This window comes from Camelus bactrianus, chromosome 5 (assembly GCF_048773025.1).
Source record: "Camelus bactrianus isolate YW-2024 breed Bactrian camel chromosome 5, ASM4877302v1, whole genome shotgun sequence".
NCBI classification, from domain to species: domain Eukaryota; kingdom Metazoa; phylum Chordata; class Mammalia; order Artiodactyla; family Camelidae; genus Camelus; species Camelus bactrianus.
The window spans coordinates 42,561,359-42,576,057 of NC_133543.1; the positions used below are offsets into that span (position 1 = coordinate 42,561,359).

Below are 14,699 nucleotides of genomic sequence, written 5' to 3' on the forward strand. Positions count from 1 at the left end.
AGGATGGGTTAGCCTCACCCCAAGGTGGCATTTTCCCTTTTGAGAAATGAATAAGAAAAGCTAAGTGGTTTCCAAACTTGCCCAGCAATATGGTCTCTGCCCACTGGGGGAACCAAGAGAGGCATCCCAAGCACCAGGGCCACAGCCACAGCAACCCTGCCGTGGGGCCTGCCACACCAACAGCCACAGTAGTGACATCCATTCAACGCTGAGTAAATAACTGGATGATCCACGGGTGTGATTCCACTCCAGAGACGACTGAGACCTACATTTAGAGAGAACAGAGATGGAACCAGAAAGGTAGCAGCCCAAAGATGGAAAGTGAGAGAGATGGTAAGAGAGGGAAAAGAGGAAACACTAACTGATAGTTCAGAGTCCTGACTGATAAATGCCAGGGCATTCTATTAGTGCCAGGTACGGAAATGTTAACAGTCATTGCATCATCTCCCTCTGGGTTAGTTAGTAAGTGATCTTTATTTTATTCTTTATACTTCTCTGTGTTACTTTGCTTTTTGCAATGAATATACATTTCTTTCATAATCCGAGAAAATAAAGCTACTTCAAAACTAAAGTTTGAGAAAGAACAGGTATTGGATGAAAGAGCATTTTTCTCTGGATTCCGAAAGACCAGTAACGTTGCTCACTCCCAGCACTGACCTTGACCTTGGAGGGAAGTCAGTGGTCTTTTTGCCAACAATCCCTTGATTACAAACAGACCAACCCCAGGTTGCTGGTATCATCAGATCACTGACACCATTTGGTGCAGTGTTCTGTGCTGGCCCTAGAAGTATGTCTTCCCTGAGGCTTTTTGGCATCTCAGGACCAATTATTTCCATTTTGATTCTGATATCCTTGGCCATTGCTGTAGCATAAAAATCAATCTCTCTCTCTCTCTCTCTCTCTCTCTCTCTCTCTCTCCCTCTCTCTCTCTCTCTCTCTCTCTCTCCCCATTGTTTTGACTGAAATTCTCCTTAGTGAAGGATGCTTTTCTTCTGATGCCCCATGTGCCAAGAGGCTGGGGAATGGTTTGGACATCTTCCTCCTTGTTAATGGCTACTTTAAGACCATGATGCGATCCCTCTCATGTATAATGCCTTCTTCCTTTGATGTTTACATCATCTAGCCTATATCACCCTCTGCCTGTCCTTATCACTGGCATGTGTGGACTTCCAGGTCACTCTCAAATAGTCATCAAGAATTCAGATATGGGGGTAAGGGGTTGGGAAAGGATAAACTGGGAGTTTGAGATTTGAAGATACTACTATATATAAAACAGATAAACAACAGTTTCTGTATAGCACAGGGAACTATATTCAATATCTTGTAATAACCTATAATGAAAAAGAATATGAAAACGAATATATGGTTATGACTGAAACACTATGCTGTACACCAGAAATTGACACAACATTGTAAACTGACTATACTTCAATTTTAAAAAAAAGAATTCAAATATGTGAGTCACAGCCACACAAGACCTGTCCAGAACAACTTCCACCTTCCTAGGTGACTTCAGTCTGAAGCCCCACAACCTGCTAACCTCCCAGTTCCATGACTCCCTCCATTCCAATGAACCACCTCCACCTCCACCCCCAGGATTCTACTATCACGGAGAACGGTTCCAGCTCTGAAAGCTTCAATTATAGCCATCGAGCTTATGACCAGAACCTACGGTCCCTTCCCCATCATCCTCTGTGTTCTGGTCACATAATTTTATTCATCTAGTGTAGCCTTCACCACAAGGCTTTGCTAATTAGTATACTAGTTCCTCTCTCCCACTAGACTGTAGAAACTGATTTATTTATCTCGGCACTTCCAACAGCAACTAAGGTGTCTAGAACATAGAATACATCTAATAAACATGTAATTGATGAAAGAATTATACAACTGTAGAAGCTGGTACCAAACTGATGGTTTCAGCTGAATCTTTATTGACAATCAGCTTTCCTTTTATGAATTCTTGGTCGGTGTCTCTCCATTGCTCACGGTGGTATTCCTAAACCTGTTCACTATGTTAAGCTCCACATTTGTCTCTATCTCTTCATTTTAGCAGAGGAAATGGAGCCCCTAAAAGATACCTTCCTTGATGTCCTGCTTGTCAGAGGAAGAGGTGTCCTTCATCCTGTCCAAGACTTATCCCTCACCTGGGCTCCAGATCCTATTCCCCAATTCCATCTCCATAATCTTACTCCATCTTCTACCCTTCTTTCCCCTGTCCTTTCAACCTCTTGGTCTTTGCTGCTTCCTTCTCCTCACATGAAAATCTACACAAATCTCAGTCATCAAGAAAAATTTTTAAGAACTTTCTTTAGACCCCCAAGACTGTAGTACCACACCCATCAGTGTTCCCTTTCAGTCAAGAATACTTACTGTTCTCCAATTTCCTATTTTACTCCTCACCCATGACACCCCTACCTCTGCCCCAACTCCAATTCACTACTCTCACCAGTGACTTCCAAATGATCAAATCAAGTCATCCTTTCCAACCCTTATTTTATGTGATGTCTCTGTGTATTTGATTCTATCCACCCTTATCTATAGTCTTAAGACACTACTGACTTTGGCATTCATTTGTTCAACAAATATTTATGAAGCATCTGCTTTAAGCCAGATATTCTGCTATGTGCTTGGATATGGTGCTTAATGAGAAATAAGGTCTCTACCTCATGGAGCTGGGGGTTTCTAGAAAGAGAGAGGGAGAGAGATGATAAACAAGGAAGTAAAAGAACAGAATATTACCTGTGAAATTCTACGAAGAAAATAAGTATGGTGATGATTTAGAAAAATTGAGGTAGAACTATTAGATGGCATATTTTTAAATGACATGTGAATTACACTTTGAAACATGCGAGTGAGACAACCATGAGAAGAGATGAGGGAGACGACTGCGGGGTCTGTGAGCTTCAGGTGCAATAGCACTGAGTGGGGAAGACCTTGCACGTGTTCAGAGTTGGGGCTAGGCCAGTGCAGCTGGAGCAGGTGGTGTGAGTTAGGCCTGGAGGTGTGTTTGGCAAGCTAGATGGGGGCTAGATGATTACGCAAGGATTTAGTTCTAGAACGAGGAAAAGGTACTGATGAGTTTAAAGCAAGGAGTGATATTATGTGACTTACATTTTAAAAATACAGCTCAGGCTACTGAGTGAATAATGGATGGTACAGGAGCAAAGGAGAAACAGGGAGACCAAATAGAATAAGGTAAAAATGATCACCTGGATTCAGGAAATTAAGTAAAGTATTCAGATCTGAGATGTGCTTTCAAGCGGAGTCAGAGTGCTCAGTCAAGGATTAGATATGGAGATTGAAGGAAAAAGAAGTCAAGGGTAATTCCTAGGTTTTCACTAGAGCGACTGGTGGGATGATGCGACTAACAACTGAGATGGAAAATTCAAAGCATAACTGGTTTGGAAAAGACAGGAGTTCAGTGTTGAATATTAAAGAGTTGAAATGACTGTAAGACATTTAAGTAGAGATTCCAAGTAAACATCTGGAGGTACAGATGGGTGGCTCAATGGAGAATTCAGGGCTGGAGGTCTAAATTAAGGAGCTATTCACTTAAAATGGTCTTTGATGCCACAGGACCGGAGGAGATCTGTAGAGTGAAAACATAAGTCAAATAGAGAAGGTGGTCGTGCACTTTCATGTTTATCTGCCTTTTGCAGTTTTCTCAATTAGCCTAACTGCATTTTCCTCCTCCACCTGTTGATTTTACTCTACCATTAAGACCAGAACAAATGGCATCTCCTTGAATATTCCCCTGAACCCTCTAGGAAAAATGTTAACTCCATCTTTGGTATACCAGGGGTCCTTAATTCAGGCTTATTACCCTCTCTTCTTTGTTCTGCCTTGTACTCCTTGGTTCATCTGCGGGAAGGTCTGCCACTGGATTGTTACTGATACATTTGGGCATTTCTGTCTGGCATGCTCTGCCCTGCCTTGTTGCCTGCTAAAGCCCTCCTGTCCATCATTTAAGACCCAATTTTAGCATTGCTTTCTAAGCCTTCCTCCTTCTCCCTCTCCTCCAGACATAGTGTACCTTCTAAGGCACTATTTTGTATTCCTAGCACAAAATTGGGTGAGTGGAAGTATCTTTTGGTCTCTGGTCCAAGAATAACAAAGTTGTGGATGGGAACTAGGCCAGCAGTTTTATTTGCAGAATGGTAAAGTCTGAACTAAACACTTCCCTAAGGACAGTTCCATTCACTCTCCATCAATTAATAAGAGCAGGAAGTGTGTGTCATGAAATATTGGCTTGGCAAGCCTCAAACTAAAGTTAAGTTTAAGGGTATTTAACTAGACCTTTGGGACATCTGTTGAGACACAGATTTTAAACACACTGCTTTTAGACTCCTTTTTTTGAGGGATCCTTATAACATTCTAATGACAGGGGAAACAAAGCACACGTGATAAGAGTTGAATTTAAACCCTGTCTCTTGACTTCCAGATGAGGTTTCTAGAAAAGTCTTGCTTTTCTGAAAAATAAAACGGGCCCTCATTGTCCCCCATCTCCTCTTGTTATTGCTCATATGTACTGAATAGTCCTCATTCATAGTCCCACATTTTGTTCATTTTTGTAAAGTTAAGCCAGTAAAAGTATAAACAAACTGAAAAAACTATTCTCTATAAGATTTATGGGCCAAAGTAATGCTATGCTATCTTTTCAGAGGGTGTAAGATCGTTTTTATATCCCACCTTACTTTTGTAATCTTGCAAACAATTTGTTTCCTAGTAAAAGCTCCATTAGTAAACATGATGCTTATGATATTCAAGTACAACAGAGATTAATTTTTTAAAACTTGGACTACTATTACACAACCATTAAATTATATTTTTTCACTCCTTCAGTCCAACATGAAATAATAATTTCTTGTTTACACATAGAAACCAGAAAGTTAGGGCTAAAATATTATAGTAGGAAGATAGTTTGGTCTCTGATTTCAAGCAATCTATGTGATGTTGAATCTTTGAACAAACAGACTTCTGTACCTTGCTCCTCAGTCATTTTTCCTAAAGCTTTAATGACTCATTCAGGAAGAAGTCATAATTCTTAACCAGATAAACAAATTATATGAACTATGGAGTTCAAAATATCCAGTTTGATTCCTCATAAACCACTTAGATAGAGCAATTTTTATTCCATTTTCTAGATTCTAATTTATTTAGTGAATTCCTTGCATCTTACATCTTTTCTACTTTGGCCGGGAATATCCACCCCCACAAAAAAGTAATATTGCTACATATGAAAATATAACAAGATCTCTTTATTTAAAAAGTTTTTTTTCACTTTAAATTTTCCCCACTTGTTTCATTTAGATGAGCCTGTAGCACATAAAATCACCAATTGAGGTATGACTCTTCTTCCTATGCAATCAATTTGACAATCATCTATATTTTGCCAGATAAATTTTCACACATTTGTTTGAACTGAAAGGCAAGTAATAGGCCTTATGCTGTAGCATTTATTTGTGTCTAGCATATTTCACCTTGCAGATGAGAGGTACAAAATACATACTCGCTAAACTAATCCAGTGGAAAACAATATGGAAAAGCAACATTACACATACTACTTTTCTTATATCAACTCATATAAATCCAACACAATGAATAAGCATCCAAATCGACAATAATGACAGACCACAGGCAATCAGTGGACCCACTCATTTAGTCACATGGAGTATGGAGGTACATGTAATCCCAACAGAGTACGGTGACATGGTACTTCCCTAAAATAAACTGTCCACAGAAGCCAGATTAAAGGTTTTTTGTGTAAAGATGGACACTTGGTCACTTCCATCCTCAAAATCTTTCAGCCAATGTAATGTCTTCTATACATTATGGAATAGAGATATCTGTGGACTTTAATCCAGGACTTGCTGAAGCTTCCGAATAAAAATTTGGCTCCAGAATAATTACTTTGCAGGTCATTCTTTAGGCAAAGATGGAAAAACTCTCTACGTGGGTAAAAAATCCAAAGCTAGCTCTTTGGTTTTTAAAATAGAAAGCAAGTTTTCCCACCATCCTGCCTGGTTATTTGAATTTAATGGATCTCCTTTCAGTCCACAATTTAGACTATTTGTATTTCAGCTGCTTATCAGTGTCCTAAACTTGAGCATTTTTGCCACAACTCTCCAGTCTGATAAACAAGCACACCCACCGCTGGCAACAAGGTAAATTGTCAGACTCTTTCTGAAGAATAAATAAGAAAATAACTAGCAAAAGCTTTAAGAAATTAAGAAATAAAGTTTAAGAATTAATAAGCAGGCACCTATGCAAAGATTTAGGTATAGGGATGTTCATTACAACCTTAAAAAGGTAAAAAAATGGAAAGTAATATAACACCCCCAAATAAGAAATCAGTTAAATGCAATATTTCACATGAGATACCATGCAAACACTAAAAATTATGTGATAGGAAAATATAAAAGATATATTGATAGACGGAAAAAATAATATATGTAGTATGAGTCTAGTTAAATTAAAATACTTGTGTATACAGAAAAAAGAATATAAGGCCATTGTTATTAATCTTTTGTTAGTGGTTTAGGGTGATTTTTATTGTATTTTGTGTGCTTGTTTTGTACTTTCTAAACTATCTACAATGGACATAAAATACTTTATAATTACAAAAGTATTTATTTTAAAAGTCTGGCCAAAAAAAGTCAAAATTTAGAAGAAATATCTAAGGGACACAAATATTATTATTCATTCTGGAAGTTTTTCAATCCTTTTCCCATATCAAGTCAGATAACAAAAATACTGTATATCCTTGTGTATAACATTTTCATTTTTTATCACCTTGCATGAAGCATCACATTCACTTTCTATAGAAGAATTTCAGAGAACTATGACTTAATTTTGCAGTAATGCAATATCCTATGAGGGTTGATTTAGACTCAGTAAAACTTCTACGGAAAATCCTTTCCCCTGGGTGGTTTGCCTCCCTCCCCCCACCAGCTCCTGATGTGCTGGATATTGTCTATTATTAGCAAATAAGAGCTAAATGCTTCCTTTTAACTTTAACCATGTTCAATTACAGCACCCCTTTTTAGTCCCAGTTTGCTGACATAACTGTATTCCCATCCTCTTAATTTTTTGTCTCTTATTCTCTTACTAATTTTCTATTTTAATGATTCCTAATAGGAAACAGATGGCACACTCAGAATTAGGATAAATCCAGAAGAATGTAACAAGGGGACAATGACAAAGAAGGTTGGAATGCCGACAATCACGAGGGAACAGGCAGTAGCTGGGCTGCTTCACCCCCCGAGACCAGAGCCAGAGAAGGCTGTGTGGGGAGGGCCACCTGTCAGGAGCTGGGACCTTTGGTGGAGGACACAGCCAGGCAACACAACTCTGCAGGGCTGGGACCTGGGGAACAGCTCTCCCAACCTCTCTGTCCTCTGTCATCCTCATCTCTAGTCTTCCACTTTGACTGAACCCAATCAGAAGCCAGAGGACAAAGGAGCCTTATACAGGACAACTTCCTGTTCACAGAGCAGGATGGACAGTAGATATGACCCAAAGGGTAGATATCTAGCTCAGTAACATTAGTGCCTTTATTAGAAGCTGTTCTGAAGTAAGTGATGTCTATAGTGTAAATAAATAACATGAATCTTTTAGGTGATGTTTGCTTTGGTCACTTACGTGAGAGTTTTTTTTTCTTCCATAGCAGAGCTGCCTACTCGAATTGGCAATAGCTATTTTCTGCTGTGATGCAGTCTTACGTCCTTAGAACATGATGAGCCAAGAAAGTATTCTGGGGTAAACACATTCGTTATCTCCCTCTTAATTGAAATGCCAGGTGGATTTAAAAATAACTGTGATGTCTTCTTTAGGAGGAAGGTCTATTTTCAGTAGGGGCATTGAAATATTACATAATGATCATGTCATATGTTGATATTGCTAAAATGAATTTGTCTGTAATCTTGTTTAATTTCTCTCTTTTCACTATTCATTAAGAAGGGAGTATATATCCTGAGGAGGTTGTATTTCAAAGCCTGAAGTGTCAGGGAGAGTGAAAAGTGAAAAGTAATCAAACCTCAGAGTCATTCAATCATGACTTCCTAGAGCTGAGGTGACTTAAGCAATCATTTAATTCAAACACCTCATTTTACAATTGAGGAGGCAAAATCCCCCAGAGCCTACATATCTTACCCAAGGTCACCCACCTTGTTAGGGCTTCCTTGTTTGGCATATTTCCCTCTATATCTCAAAATCAAAGTACAGTTGTATTTTGCTTGTTCACTAAATTCATTCATTCAACTAATATTTATCAAATGCCTTATATCAGGCACTGGAGGTAATGAAGAAAATGGACAAATGCCCCCTTTTTATGGGGCTTACATTCTAGAAGAGAAAGAGAAGACAGTCAATAAATAAATGAATAGATGTCAGAGGAATGATAAATGCTAAGAAAAAAATTAAGTAGAGTAAATGGACAGTGACAGGAAAGGAGGATGATATTTGAAGTCTGGTCACTGAGGATGGATGTTTTCTCTGATAAGACGACATCTGAGTGGGACCCTGAATGAAGTGAGAAAGGGAGTTATGCAGCCATCTGGGAGAGGAACCTTCCAGGCAGAGGGAACAGCCAGTGTGAAAGGCTAAGGGGACATGTGCTAGGGTTGTTTGGAGCAAGGTGAGTGAGGGGGAAAGTGGTAGGATATGAGATCCAACAGATATTGAGTGTGATGCAGGGAATGACATAATCTGATGTGACTTTTAAAAGCATCACTCTGACTGCTGTGTGGAAAACAGACTGGAAGGGGAGAGTGGGCATGGAAAAGGAGGAGGCAGAGAAATTAATTAGGAGAATAAGAGGTTAATATAATAGCTCTAATTTGAAAGGTATAGCCTTCTACTTATGACAATAGGTAAAGGTGGGGATATAGGGTGTGAGGAGGGAAAAATAGGTGTCAAAGATAATACCAAGGCTTTTTAGATCAAGCACTGGAAGAACAGATTTCCATTTGTGGAGGAAAGGAATATGGAGGAAAGAGGTCTGGAGGGGATAACAAGATTACATTTGGGGTATATTAGATTTGAGGCACTGGGATGTGTGAGTTTGGAGTTCAAGAGAGAAATCTGACCAGAGACATTAATTGGTAATTTTAGTCAGCATATAAATGGCATAAAAGTATATTGGATCGGTTGAGATGGCCTAGAAAGTACACATACTTAGAGCACTGAGGCCCCAGGGCACTTCACAACTTAGAAGGAAGAATGATGAGGAGGATCTGTCCAAGCTTACTGAGGAGAAACCAGTGAGATAAAAGAACAAAGAGAGAACGTCTTCCTAGAAGCCAAATAACAAGTTTTCCAAACAGGAGGCAGCAATCACTTCCATCTTAATAGTTCAAATAAAGTGAGGACTGAGATCTGACCCCTGGAATTAGCAACATGGAGATCACTGATGACCTTGAAAAAAGCACAGTTTTGCTAGAGTTGAGGGACAAAATGGCTCAAGACAATGGGTGGAAAGACATGGAGACAGTGTATATAGTCTACAGAATGGTGAGATTTTCTTAAGGTGGGTGGTGTGAGGTCAAGGGAGAGTATTTTTAAAAATATAAGTCATAATGGTATATTTGTAGGTTAATAGGAAAGGTCTAGAAGAAAAGGGGGAAACGGTGGTGGGAGTGAGATTGAGTAGGAGAGAGGAAATAAGATTCTATGTTTAAATGAAGGGGCTGGCCTAGATAGGAGCACCGTAAAAGGAGGGAAGGTGGGGAAGGGGTACAGACTCTGACAGGTTGGTAGATGGGGAATTGGGAGACTGGAAATTCTCTTCTTGTGACTTAAGATGTCAATAGGTTAAAAAAAATCACATCAAAATCATGAATATTTTCTTCAGTCAACTTAGCAAAAGAACACCACCAAGGAAGCAATGAAGCCATTGTGTGTGTGTGTGTGTGTGTGTGTGTGTGTGTGTGTGTGTGTGTGTGTGTGTGTGTGTTTAATCTGTTCATAACGCATGTCTGTACTTGAAACTTCAACAGTAATCAAACTATATTGGTCTAGTTTCTTGTAAAGCCGTAATGGTTCATTAACCCAAGGAGAGAAATCCTAAGAGAAGATTTAGAAGAAGACAGACTGTGTGCACATGTAGAACAGAAAAGAAATACTCCTAGTAAGCAGACTATTAAAGAGATTTTAAATGATCAGTGACCTATCTGTTTAATAGCGCTGAGTAAACTAGGACAGGACCAAAGCCCTGACAAAGACCCTAAAGCAAATAGTTCGAAACGGAGGTTTCTCAGAATCAATTAATCACAAAATTAACAGCAAACAGCAAGCCCAGTGATGGACAGTACAGCACAGTGTTTAAAATCATGGACGATGGAGTTAGACCTCCCAGGTTCAAATCTGAACTGCACCTCTTAATGGCTATATGACTTTGGGGAAATTATGTTCTCTCTATGTGTCTCTGTTACTTCATTTATAAAATGAAGATCATATTAGTACCCACCCCTTAGGGTTATTAAGAAGATTAAATGAACATAGAGCAGTGCCTTGCACATAGCAAGCATTGTATGGGTTCTGTTAATTAAATCAAATCGCCATGAATAATAATCAAGACCTCGCCAGAAAATACAGCCAAAAATTGACACCTGGAGTTAATTTTTAAGACTTTTCTTTTAAAACTGCCTGCTGGGAAATCTTTTACAGAAAAACAAATACATCTGGCTCTTGATCATCCAGGGTGTTTTTATTTTCTCCATCTGACTTTTTCTTAAAACTGGATCCTGACAAAGAGTAGGAAGATTCCATCATCAGTTTTGCCACTTTTAAAAAAAGAAGTTCTAGTGGAAATTTTCACTTTTAAAGGACAGTGGAAACCAGAAGAGTGAGCTTCTTAGACTACCAACCTACTGCTCTGTCACCTACTGACTCACACACCGAGTGCAGACTACGTTTAGACTCACATTAGAAGGTCGTAATCAGTTAATAAGCTATGTTAATGTTCACTTTTAAATTTTAATAACAAAATAAGGAACATTATGAATATTTTTAAATTATATGATCCTTGATTTCTTTTCTTTTCTCCCATACCACATTCATTTCTTTACTCATTCAAAACTAGAGGATTGGTATTAAGTATTCCGAATATAAAAGTCTGAACCTTCAGTTTATTCTGGAGTCATTTCTACATAAAATACACATTAAGTATCTTCTCCTTTTGACCACCTGAATATCCTGATCATTAATTTAGCTACTAGGTTTCATAGCTCCAACTTTTGGGGGTGTTTCATCAGATTCCCAAACAAAAAGACCAATCAAAAGAAAAACACCCAGTCTAACTTTGCCAGATCACATTTCTAGGAATTAGTAAATGAAAGAACCACAAAACTGAGGGTGGGAAGTTGTTCAGCGGATTGGTCCTCAGCCAGACGGGACTACTTCAGCTCTAGTGGCAGGTGGTTCCTTTGCAAAGATGTTTGTAGTGAGAGTTGTGAGTGGGCAGATGTTAGAGCAGAGGTCAAACTCGTGTTCAGAGGTTCAAGACATGTTTTTAGGGTCCAAAGAACCTATGAGTTTTTATATTCCATGTTCTCCATTCTATAAAAATATAAAAAAGCACTATCAACCAATTTTAGATCATCTGAATGTCACTGCATTACTGAGCACTGCTACAGTGCTTTCTGTTTGTGTTCACAATTCAGTTGGTCCCCAGTGATATATTACATAAACTGACAATATTTATATCTGAAGTCATTTTAGTCTAAGTGGGATCCAGTTAGATCAATCAATTTCTCTCTCCCTCCTTCCGCCTCCCTCCCTCCCTCCCCCCACCACCACATTTACTGCACCTCAAGGTTGAGAAGGAGCAGCATGAGGGAAAAGGACCTGGAAGAAACGGAGGAGCTGGACCAGGAAGTGTCTCTACCAGGAGATGCTTTCCAGGCAGTGATCTGATTTTAAAGGTTCTTCTCCCCACTACCTAAATCCCCAAGATCTATATCACCCTCCCTCTGTAACAGCAGAGCATTCACTGGAAATGAAAGGCAATCAGTCACAAGCATTTAAAGGAAATTGCAGAGGACAGTTCCATATCCTGCAGTTCCTATGGGGCACAAACGCATACAAGAGCAATTAAAGGCCTAAACAAAAGGAAAAAATTAATAGAGAGTTGATGAACCCTACTGGAGTCAGTCAGGGCAGAAAGTTTATACTCTAAGGCCTGAACTTTGACCAATTATGGCAAACTAATAATTTTTATTGGCACAAGAGCATTCACACTGGGAAGCAATCAGACCAGCATGGGCTAGTGTGAGGATAGATGCGCAAATGATGGCTGGATGATATAGGACCAGGAAATAAGAGAAGAGAAGGTCTAGGCACATATAAGGGCAAAGGTACTACCCACCACCTCAAGCTTAGACCACCATCAATACCCACTGAGATGGGCAGGCAAGTCACCCCATAATTGTACATGTGTATGTACACAAATATACACATTTGTATGTTCTATGTATATGTGCATACATATTTAACTTACTACTGTCTACAGTCAGGCTTAATTTAACTAATTACAAACTCCATATTCATTCCATTTTATATTTTCAGTTTTTCTCTATTAACACTTTTATTCTACCTAAAGTTTGAAGTTAAAAGAAATGCTTCTGTATTGTTAGTAAGAGCATCTATTTTTTTTTTTTATTTCAGGGGTGTAATTAGGTTTATTTCTTTATTATTAATGGAGGTACTGGAGATTGAACCCAGGACCTTGTGCATGCTAAACAGGCACTCTACCACTGAGCTATAATGTCCCCTCTCAGTAAGAGCTTCTAGTAACTTAACCAAGAATTATATATTTGGGGCAGAGCAGGGATTAAATACATCCCTTTAAAAATATACTAGAAAAGGGCAATTTCTGTTTGAGAGAGGTGACCTCTTAAAATCACAGGAAGGGACAGGGCATTGTATGTGTCACATTAAAGGCACTTGATACATACTTATTGAATAAGTGAAAAAATGAATGACTGGTCAGCTTATTTGGAACTTCAGTGAGCCCTTTGGGATTATACACAATCTTACTGTTAATACCGCTCCCTTACTAGGAGCTGACACAATCATTCTATGTGTGAGGTGGTGGGGAGTGAACAGAGCTCTTCCTGAGCCCACCTGGGTGCTCTGATTCCACGGTCGGGGTAGTAGGCGTACCAGGTGCCGAGTAGTGTTATCAGCCTGCTTCCTGTTGACAGAATTTTTTGGCGGGGGAGAGATGGGGGAGGTATTAGCCTTCTTTCAATTTATTCCCCCTCTGTCCATTTCAGTCTAATCTGGCAGTGTTTCTGACAAAATTTTCTCAAGAACCAAATGGTCTTTGTGGATTTTATGGGATTCACTCCATTAGACAAAAGCAATATGCACAGGTCCTTTTGAAATAAGTCCTTCTCTCTCTTGGTCTCCTGTTGATGTGGCTGAGAGAAATTGCCCTTAAACTTCCCAGAGGCCCTCTACTTTGAGAATATCTATCAGAAACACCCCTTATCTCATGGAAGGGTCCATTATACGAATGGATACTCTGACCTTTTGATCTTTTCATACTCTCAGCCTTTTCTCTATGCCATGCTGTCATTAATAACCTCTTAACTCTAGAGTCTTTTGCCATATGATAGGTTCAGAGTTTCCCAAAGCATCAAGTCCTGGTTCCTTTCTGTGTAACAGTTCTTTCCTCAATTTCCCTCTCTCCTTTTTGCTATAAGTAGCAAACCAAACCAAACCAAACCCAGGTGGCATCTTCAAAACCTTGGAAGTCTTCTCAGTTCATGACATACAAAGTTTTTTACTTAGGAATGTTTCCCATCTAACTGCAGGACAGAACTGCCTGAGGCTTTCTGCCATCACATAACAGTGATCCTCCTTTCTCCAGTTTCCACCAATATGCCCATTGCTTCTTTCTGAGCCCTCAACAGCCACACCTTAAACCTCCATACTTGTATTAACGGTCTGTTCAAGGCATTCTAGTCTTTTTTCTATGATGCTCCTCAAAATTCTTCCAGCTTCTCCTACTTCCCAATTCCAAAGACACTTCCATATTTTTACGTATTAGTTATAGCAGTATTTCACTTCCAGATACCAAAATTTGTATTAGTTTTTTTTAAACTTGCTGTGTCACAAATTACCACAAATTTAGCAGTTTAAAAAAATACTCACTTAATAGCTCAGCATCTTATAAGTCAGAAGTCCGGCAAGGCATGGCTGGCCTCTCTGCTCATGACATTATGAGGCTGAAATCAATTTGTTGACAAAACTGAATTCTCATCTGGAAGCTATAGAAAAAAGTTGCTTCCAAGCTCATTCCTTTTATTGGCAAAATTCAGTTCCTTACAGTTACAGGACTATAGGTTATAGGGTCCTTTTCCCCTTCTGGCTGTCAGCCAGAGCCATTCTTATCTCCTAGGGGCTACCCACATTCCCTGCCATGTGACCTCTTCAATCTCCAAGCCAAAAATTATATGAGTCACGTACCTTTCATGCTTCTAATCTCTGCCTACCCTCCTGTGACCAGCCAGAGAAAACTCTCTGCTTTTACAGGGCTCACGTGCTTATGTCAAGCCCATTCAAGTAATCTCCCTTTCTAAGGGTGTGTGCATGCCATACAACCTAGTTTGGTATTTATAGTCCTGGTGAGTATATGGGGTACGTATCCCAGGAGGGCAGGAAATCTCAGGGTCCATCATAGAAGCCTCTCTATC

General features: G+C 39.3%; 1 protein-coding gene across 15 annotated transcripts in view; it reads right to left on the reverse strand.

The window, feature by feature from the left end:
* CCDC148 (coiled-coil domain containing 148) overlaps window positions 1-14,699 on the reverse strand; it is a 325,980-nt gene that overhangs the window by 170,104 nt on the left and 141,177 nt on the right. The window lies entirely within an intron of this gene.